The sequence below is a fragment of the Brassica rapa genome, unplaced genomic scaffold (assembly GCF_000309985.2).
Source record: "Brassica rapa cultivar Chiifu-401-42 unplaced genomic scaffold, CAAS_Brap_v3.01 Scaffold0378, whole genome shotgun sequence".
NCBI lineage: Eukaryota > Viridiplantae > Streptophyta > Magnoliopsida > Brassicales > Brassicaceae > Brassica > Brassica rapa.
In genome coordinates this window covers 43,673-52,434 of record NW_022610320.1, presented here as the reverse complement: position 1 = coordinate 52,434, position 8,762 = coordinate 43,673, and the positions used below count along the sequence as shown (strand labels likewise).

The window sequence follows — 8,762 nt, the reverse complement described above, 5'->3', positions numbered from 1 at the left end:
AGCTCTTCTCTTTCAAAGAATGAACTTGACATCTCTGTACAAGAACTCTCCTTGACTCAGGAACAAAGCACTTGTAATCCCTCTGTGTGGTTGAGTATACCTATCATCATAGCTTTGATACTCTTTGCTTCCAAGCTTATTTCTCATCTCTCCCGGGATAAGTGTTGAGTTGAGTTGAGTATATGTATGAAGAGCTAAGGAGTTGAAGAGGAAGGAGATGAGGAAGCTTAAGGGAGTTTAGGGAGAGCATGGTACGGACGTCCGTACAAGGCCGTACAAGCCGTACAGTCCGTACCATCCAAGCCTCAACCAAAGTTACCTTGCACAAGTGAAACGGTAACTATGGAAGAGTTACTCAAGAGAGAAGGATCAGACCGTTTAAGGGATAAGGGACGCGCATTGCCAGGCTGGACAGGCTGGAAAGCTAAAGCAACTTAGTCCAAGATGCCATAAGCGTGTGTGATGATGCCTTATTCGTGGTTGATTTGAATCCTTAACCTTGACCTCACCTGCTTTCTCTTTACCTTTGCGATTGTAAACCCTAGTGCTGCTCCCTATATATTGTAACTCTCAACACTAATAAAGATTATGCAGTTTGAGTCTCTCTAATCTCTTAGGACACTATGGTTTTCTCTTAGACTCTAAACGGCTCTATCTAGTATCTTAATCTCTCACATACTTCTCTTAATCACTTCTTAACTCTCTTTCTTCTGTTACTCTAAAGATCTCTTAATCTCATATGGTATCAGAGCCAGGTTCATTTGAATCTGGGGTTTGATCTTTAGAGAGTTACACAGCTAACGGCTTTGAAGCTACACGCGAGTAGTCTTGAGGGTGTTGAAGCTGTGGTACGTTCTAGTGAAGCTGTGCTACGTTCTGTGGGTTTGCGTGATTCTAGACACAGGTTGGTGTGTACGAGATTCAAGATTCAAGTTTTCAAGTCAAGCAAAGATGATGGAACATGGGATGAACATGAGGATGAAGGTAGCGGTTAGGAAGCTTAAGGGAGTTTAGGGAGAGCATGGTACGGGACGTCCGTACAAGGCCGTACAAGCCGTACAGTCCGTACCATCCAAGCCTCAACCAAAAGTTACCTTGCACAAGTGAAACGGTAAATATGGAAGAGTTACTCAAGAGGAGAAGGATCAGACCGTTTAAGGGATAAGACGCGCATTGCCAGGCTGGGACAGGCTGGAAAGCTAAAGCAACTTAGTCCAAGATGCCATAGAGCGTGTGTGATGCTTATAGTGTTGATTTGAATCCTTAACCTTGACTCCACATGCTTCTCTTTACCTTTGCGATTTGTAAACCCTAGTAGCTCCCTATATATTGTAACCTCATCAACATAATAAAGATTATGCAGTTTGAGTCTCTCTAATCTCTTAGACACTATGGTTCTCTCTTAGACTCTAAACGGCTCTATCTAGTCTCTTAATCTTTCACAAACTTCTCTTAATCACTTCTTAAACACTCTCTTTATTCTGATTACTCTAAAGATCTCTTAATCTCATATGGTATCAGAGCCAGGTTCATTTGAATCTGGGGTTTGATCTTTAGAGAGTTACAAGCTAACATTTGAAGCTACATGCGAGTAGTCTGGAAGGTGTTGAAGCTGTGATACGTTCTAGTTGAAGCTGTGCTACGTTCTGTGGGTTTGCGTGATTCTAGACTCAAGGTTGGTGTGTACGAGATCCAAGATTCAAGTTTTCAAGTCAAGCAAAGATGGAACATGGGATGAACATGAGGATGAAGGTAGCGGTTACTTTCAAAGGTAGCAACTACCTTGTGTGGTCTCGGATGGTGAAGACTGCGGTGGGAAGTAAGGGTTTGTGGGGGGCACATCACAACAGGGGAGGCTCCGAAACTCATTACTCAGGGAGGAGATCAAGAAGAGGTCTCCAATGAAGCGGCTGTGGAGAAATGGCAACAAGAAGACATGCTGGTGATGACGGTTCTACACGCATCCTTGGACCCAGCTATCTTGGATGCCTACAGCTACTGTGAATCAGCCAAAGAGCTGTGGGACACGCTGAAGAAGGTGTATGGGAACACTTCCAACCTCAGCCGTGTGTTTGAAGTGAAGCTAGCGATCAACCGTCTAGCACAAGAGGACATGGAGTTCACTAAGCACTTGGGGAGGTTCAGGTCCTTATGGTCAGAGCTGGAGATGCTGAGGCCGAGCACAACTGATCCAGATCAGCTGAATGAGAGGCGCGAGCAAGACAAGGTCTTTGGGCTGCTTCTCACACTGAAACCGGCCTACACTCAACTCATTCAGCACATGCTAAGGTCAGACAAGCTTCCGGACCTTGAGGAGGTGTGTGTGCGCAAATCCAAAGGGAGCAGGGATCTATGGGCTGTTTGGAGGAAAGGGGGAGCTCTCTCTTGCCAATCAAGCAGCTCATGAGGACTCAACCGAGACTCCACAAGCAAACAAGGCATCTCACGGGAAGTACGAAGACAGGAAGTTCAATGGCAACTGTGATCATTGCAAGAAGCATGGTCATAAGAAGAGCCAATGCTGGATACTACACCCACACCTCAAGCCGGCCAAGTTCATGAAGGAGCGTGAGGGAAGGGCAAATGTGACTGAAGGTTCAAGTGGAGCTGGCACCAGCAAGGCGAGTGAAGTGGATGGGCTTGGAGGCAATGATGGGAATGGGAAGTCTCTGGTGGCTTACACAGGCGCCTCAAGCTCACGCAGCAATGATGACTACATCAAGAGATCAGACCTTGATGCTCTCTTCAAAATGCTAAAGGAAAACGGTAACACTTATGGTTATTCCTTTGGAGCTTCTATGATTGCATATAAGGATGATCACTTGATTAGAGAACTAGTAGAACGGTTAGAAACTAGGAATGATGATATAGAAATGCTCACATTGCTAGAACTGATAGGATGCATCCATTACTTAGTAATCTATGTCATAATGCTAAACGAGTAGTAAACCATTGATTGTTGATTCTGGTGCATCACATCATATGATAAGTGATGAGAACTGATTAAGGATATAGAACCTACGCATGGGCATGTGATGATAGCAAATGGAGATAAGATACCTATTAGAGGAATAGGAAAGCTTAAGTTGTTTAACAAAGAATCTAGAGCTTTTTACATGCCTGAATTCACATCAAACCTATTATCTGTGAAGAAATGTACTAATGATTTACAATGCAATGTTATCTTTAGTCCTAATGATGTGAAGTTTCAGGATATTGAGAGCAGCAGATTGATTGGGAAAGGGGTGACTAAGGGAGATCTCTATATGCTTGAAGAACTCACTTCTGTTCCTGATTATAGTTGCTCGTTTACTTCTGCTTTGTTGAATAAAAATGCATTGTGGCATGCTAGAGTAGGACACCCTCATGTTAAAGCTTTGAACTTAATGGTACCAGGTGTTGTGTTTGAGAACAAAGATTGTGAAGCTTGTATTTTAGGCAAGCATTGTAGAACTGTGTGTTTCAAAAGTCTACTACGTTTATGATAATTGCTTTGATCTAATTCATTCTGATGTGTGGACTGCTCCTTGCTTATCTAGAGATAGTTATAAGTACTTTGTCACATTCATTGATGAAAAATCCAAATAACCTGGTTAACCTTAATCAAACCAAAGATAGGGTACTTGATGCATTTAGGAACTTTCAAACTTATGTAACTAACCATTATCATGCTAAGATTAAAATTTTGAGATCAGATAATGGAGGAGAGTACACAAGTCATGCATTCAAGCAACACTTATCACAACATGGGATCCTACATCAAACAAGCTGTCCGTATACTCCACAGCAAAATGGAGTGGCTGAGAGGAAGAATAGGCACCTCATGGAAGTGGCAAGGTCTCTTATGTTTCAGAGTAATGTTCCAAAGAGATTTGGAGTGATGCGGTTTGCCACTGCTTGTTACTTGATCAACAGAACTCCAACCAAGGTTCTGAATGAGAAGGCTCCATTTGAAGTTCTGAACAGGTACAAACCAGCACTTGATTACTTGCGAGTCTTTGGATGCCTATGCTTTGTGCTCAAACCAGGAGAGATGATCAACAAGCTAGAAGCAAGAAGTACTAAGCTGTGTTCATAGGATACTCAGCTACACAGAAAGGATACAAATGCTATGATCCTATAGCAAGGAGAGTTCTTGTATCTAGAGATGTGAAGTTCTTGGAAGATAGAGGATACTATGAAGAAAAGAATCAAGAAGACCTGAAGGACTTAACATCAGACAAGGCCACCACCTTGCGGATCATCCTTGAAGGTCTTGGAATCAGTACATCCCAGGATCCAGGAATCACGCAACAAACACCTCCTGAAGTTGTTCACCATCCCACCTTGATCATGAGGGAGGAGAGGGCATGATGAGGAGCCTATGCAAGAGACTAACCAGGATGAAGGAGGAGTAGAGAATGAAGGAGAAGAGAGCATAGGCTCTGATGGTCATGGTCATGATCATGGTGTGAGGCAAACACCTTCTCAAGATGAAGTGGTAGAAGAACAACAGGAAGAAGAACCGGTTGTGCAGCCACTAAGAAGGAGCACAAGGATAAGGAAGGATCCTTCTAGCTGGGTAAACACGAGAGTGTACTACAATGCCCAAGCTGTGGAGCATCCTTCTCAAGCCGTGTGCTCCTTTGCTCAATATCCAGAAGCACATTGTGCCTTCATGGTAAACTTGGATGAGAATCACATCCCAAGAAGCTATGAAGAAGCAATCATGGATAAAGAATGGAAGGAATCAGTTGGAGATGAGGCAGGAGCTATGATCAAGAATGATACATGGTATGAGAGTGAGTTACCAAAAGGGAAGAAGGCTGTGACTAGTAGATGGATATTCACAATCAAGTACAAAGCGGATGGAAAGATTGAGAGGAAGAAGTCAAGGCTGGTTGCAAGAGGTTTCACTCAAACTTATGGAGAGGATTACATAGAAACCTTTGCACCAGTAGCTAAACTACACACAATCCGATTGTATTAAGCTTGGCTGTGAACTTGGATGGGGCTTATGGCAAATGGATGTGAAGAATGCGTTTCTACAAGGGGAACTTGAGGATGAAGTGTATATGCATCCACCTCCAGGCTTGAACACTTAGTGAAGAAGAGGGAATGTGTTGAGACTGAAGAAAGCTATCTATGGGCTGAAGCAATCACCAAGAGCTTGGTACAACAAGCTGAGCACTACTCTAAATGGCCGAGGCTTCAAGAAGTCTGAACTAGATCACACTCTCTTCACACTCACTACTCCCTCAGGTATGATTGCACTCCTTGTGTATGTTGATGATATCATTATCACAGGGAGTGATAAGGAAGGTATCATAGCAACCAAGGAGTTTCTTAAATCCATGTTTGAGATTAAAGACTTGGGAGAAATGAAATACTTTCTTGGAATTGAGATATGTAGATCCAAGGAAGGTTTGTTCATGTCCAAAGGAAGTATACACTTGATCTTTTGAAAGGTGCAGGTGCTTATGGAGGCAAGACAGCAAGGATGCCTATGGAGGATGGCTACAAAGTCCACGAGAGGGGGAGATGAAGACAGCAAACCTTATCAGGATCCTAAACTCTATAGAAAACTAGTTGGCAAATTGATTTATCTTACCATAACTAGACCTGACATTTGTTTTGCTGTGAATCAGGTGAGTCAACACATGCAAGTGCCTAAGGAACATCACTGGCGCATGGTGAGAGAGGCTTGATGTATCTCAACGGCTCACCTGATCAAGGAGTATGGATGGGCTGCAATGGAAGCACTGAAGTGGTGGGATACTGTGATGCGGATTGGGCTGGTGATAGAGCAGACGGAGATCAACCACAGGCTATTGCACATTCATTGGAGGCAACTTGGTGACTTGGAAGAGTAAGAAGCAGAAGGTGGTGTCTTGCTCAAGTGCAGAAGCTGAGTATAGAGCCATGCTGAAGCTCACCAACGAGTTAGTATGGATCAAAGGCATCTTGAAGCATTTGGAGATTGATCAAGCCACGCCAATGACCATGCATTGTGACAACCAAGCAGCTATCACATTGCATCCAACTCGGTGTGTTCCATGAGAGACCAAGCACATTGAAGTTGATTGCCACAAGGTGAGGCAGATGATCGCTAGAGTGATCTTGCCATGCTACACAAGGAGTGAAGATCAGTTAGCGGATGTGTTACCAAGGCTGCAAGACAAAGACAATGGAGTCCATTCACATCAGTTGGGACTCATTGATCTTGGGAAGAGAAGGAGCTAATCCCCTTAGCTGCAAGGTCTTTACTCTTTTTCCCTCATCAAAGTTTTATCCCATTGGGTTTTCTTTGGTGAGGTTTTTAATGAGGAAGATCTTGTAGCTGTCCAAGCTTAGGCTTTCACAAAGCTAAGCTTGAGGGGGAGTGTTGAGTTGAGTTGGTATATGTATGAAGAGCTAAGGAGTTGAAGAGGAAAGAGAGGAGAAGCTTAAGGGAGTTTAGGGGAGCATGGTACGGACGCCGTACAAGGCCGTACAAGCCGTACCGTCCGTAACCAAGCTCAACCAAAGTTACCTTGCACCAAGTGAAACGGTAACTATGGAAGAGTTACTAAGAGGAGAAGGATCAGACCGTTTAAGGGATAAGGGAAGCGCTTGCCAGGCTGGGAACAGGCTGGAAAGCTAAAGCACCTTAGTCCAAGATGCCATAAGCGTGTTGATGCTTATTCGTGGTTCAATTTGAATCCTTAACCTGCCTCACATGCTGCTCTACCTTCGCGATTTGTAAACCCTTGTAGCTCTCATATATATGTAATCACTCAACACTAATAAGATTATGCAGTTTGAGTCTCTCTAATCTCTTAGACACTATGGTTTTCTCTTAGACTCTAAACGGCTCTATCTAGTATCTTAATCTCTCACAAACTTCTCTTAATCACTTCTTAAACACTCTCTTTATTCTGATTACTCTAAAGATCTCTTAATCTCATAGTAAGAAGATTGATTTTGATACATAAAGTAGTGGAGAATCAACAGGAAGCTGAATAAATCTCATAGGAGTTAGGATGAAGAAGTTATCCCACTTTCAAATCAGGTGATCCCAGTTTTCCTGTTTGGGAATATGACAGCTTCTTTGTCATTCTAATCAAACCAGGATGAATCGCAATGTAAGAAGCTTGATTTTGAAACATAAAGTAATGGAGAATCACCAGGAAGCTGAATAAATCTCATAGGAGTTGGGATGAAGAAGCTATCCCACTTTCAAATCAGGTGATCCCAGTTTTCCTGTTTGGAATATGACAGCTTCTTGTCATTCTAATCAAACCAGGATGAATCGCGATGTAAGAAGCTTGATTTTGATACATAAATAAAGTAGTGGAGAATCATCAGGAAGCTGAATAAATCTCATAGGAGTTAGGATGAAGAAGCTATCCCACTTTCAAATCAGGTGATCCCAGTTTTCCTGTTGGGAATATGCAGCTTCTTTGTCATTCTAATCAAACCAGGATGAATCGCGATGTAAGAAGCTTGATTTTGAACATAAAGTAGTGGAGAATCACCAGGAAGCTGAAAAAATCTCATGGAGTTAGGATGAAGAAGCTATCCCACTTTCAAATCAGGTGATCCCAGTTTTCCTGTTTGGGAATATGACAGCTTCTTGTCATTCTAATCAAACCAGGATGAATCGCGATGTAAGAAGCTTGATTTTGATACATAAAGTAGTGGAGAATCACCAGGAAGCTGAATAAATCTCATAGGAGTTAGGATGAAGAAGCTATCCCACTTTCAAATCAGGTGATCCAGTTTTCCTGTTTGGGAAATGACAGCTTCTTTGTCATTCTAATCAAACCAGGATGAATCGCGATGTAAGAAGCTTGATTTTGATACATAAAGTAATGGAGAATCACCAGGAAGCTGAATAAATCTCATAGGAGTTAGGATGAAGAAGCTATCCCACTTTCAAATCAGGTGATCCCAGTTTTCTGTTTGGGAATATGACAGCTTCTTTGTCATTCTAATCAAACCAGGATGAATCGCGATGTAAGAAGCTTGATTTTGAAACATAAAGTAGTGGAGAATCACCAGGAAGCTGAATAAATCTCATAGGAGTTAGGATGAAGAAGCTATCCCACTTTCAAATCAGGTGATCCCAGTTTTCCTGTTTGGGAATATGACAGCTTCTTTGTCATTCTAATCAAACCAGGATGAATCGCGATGTAAGAAGCTTGATTTTGATACATAAAGTAATGGAGAATCACAGGAAGCTGAATAAATCTCATAGGAGTTAGGATGAAGAAGCTATCCCACTTTCAAATCAGGTGATCCCAGTTTTCCTGTTTGGGAATATGACAGCTTCTTTGTCATTCTAATCAAACCAGGATGAATCGCGATGTAAGAAGCTTGTTTGAAACATAAAGTAATGGAGAATCACCAGGAAGCTGAATAAATCTCATAGGAGTTAGGATGAAGAAGCTATCCCACTTTCAAATCAGGTGATCCCAGTTTTCCTGTTTGGGAATATGACAGCTTCTTTGTCATTCTAATCAAACCAGGATGAATCGCGATGTAAGAAGCTTGATTTTGATACATAAAGTAGTGGAGAATCACCAGGAAGCTGAATAAATCTCATAGGAGTTAGGATGAAGAAGCTATCCCACTTTCAAATCAGGTGATCCCAGTTTTCCTGTTTGGGAATATGACAGCTTCTTTGTCATTCTAATCAAACCAGGATGAATCGCGATGTAAGAAGCTTCTTTGATACATAAAGTAGTGGAGAATCACAGGAAGCTGAATAAATCTCATAGGAGTTAGGATGAAGAAGCTAT

At 42.3% G+C, this 8,762-nt stretch overlaps 1 long non-coding RNA gene across 1 annotated transcript; it reads right to left on the bottom strand.

The window, feature by feature from the left end:
* Positions 1-1,232: 1,232 nt before the first annotated feature.
* On the bottom strand, positions 1,233-6,941 carry LOC117130234. The gene is made up of 3 exons (XR_004453677.1): positions 6,756-6,941; positions 5,227-5,229; positions 1,233-1,336 (listed from the first exon to the last, which is right to left on the bottom strand). It is a non-coding gene; the product is annotated as an uncharacterized LOC117130234 (long non-coding RNA).
* Positions 6,942-8,762: the final 1,821 nt, after the last annotated feature.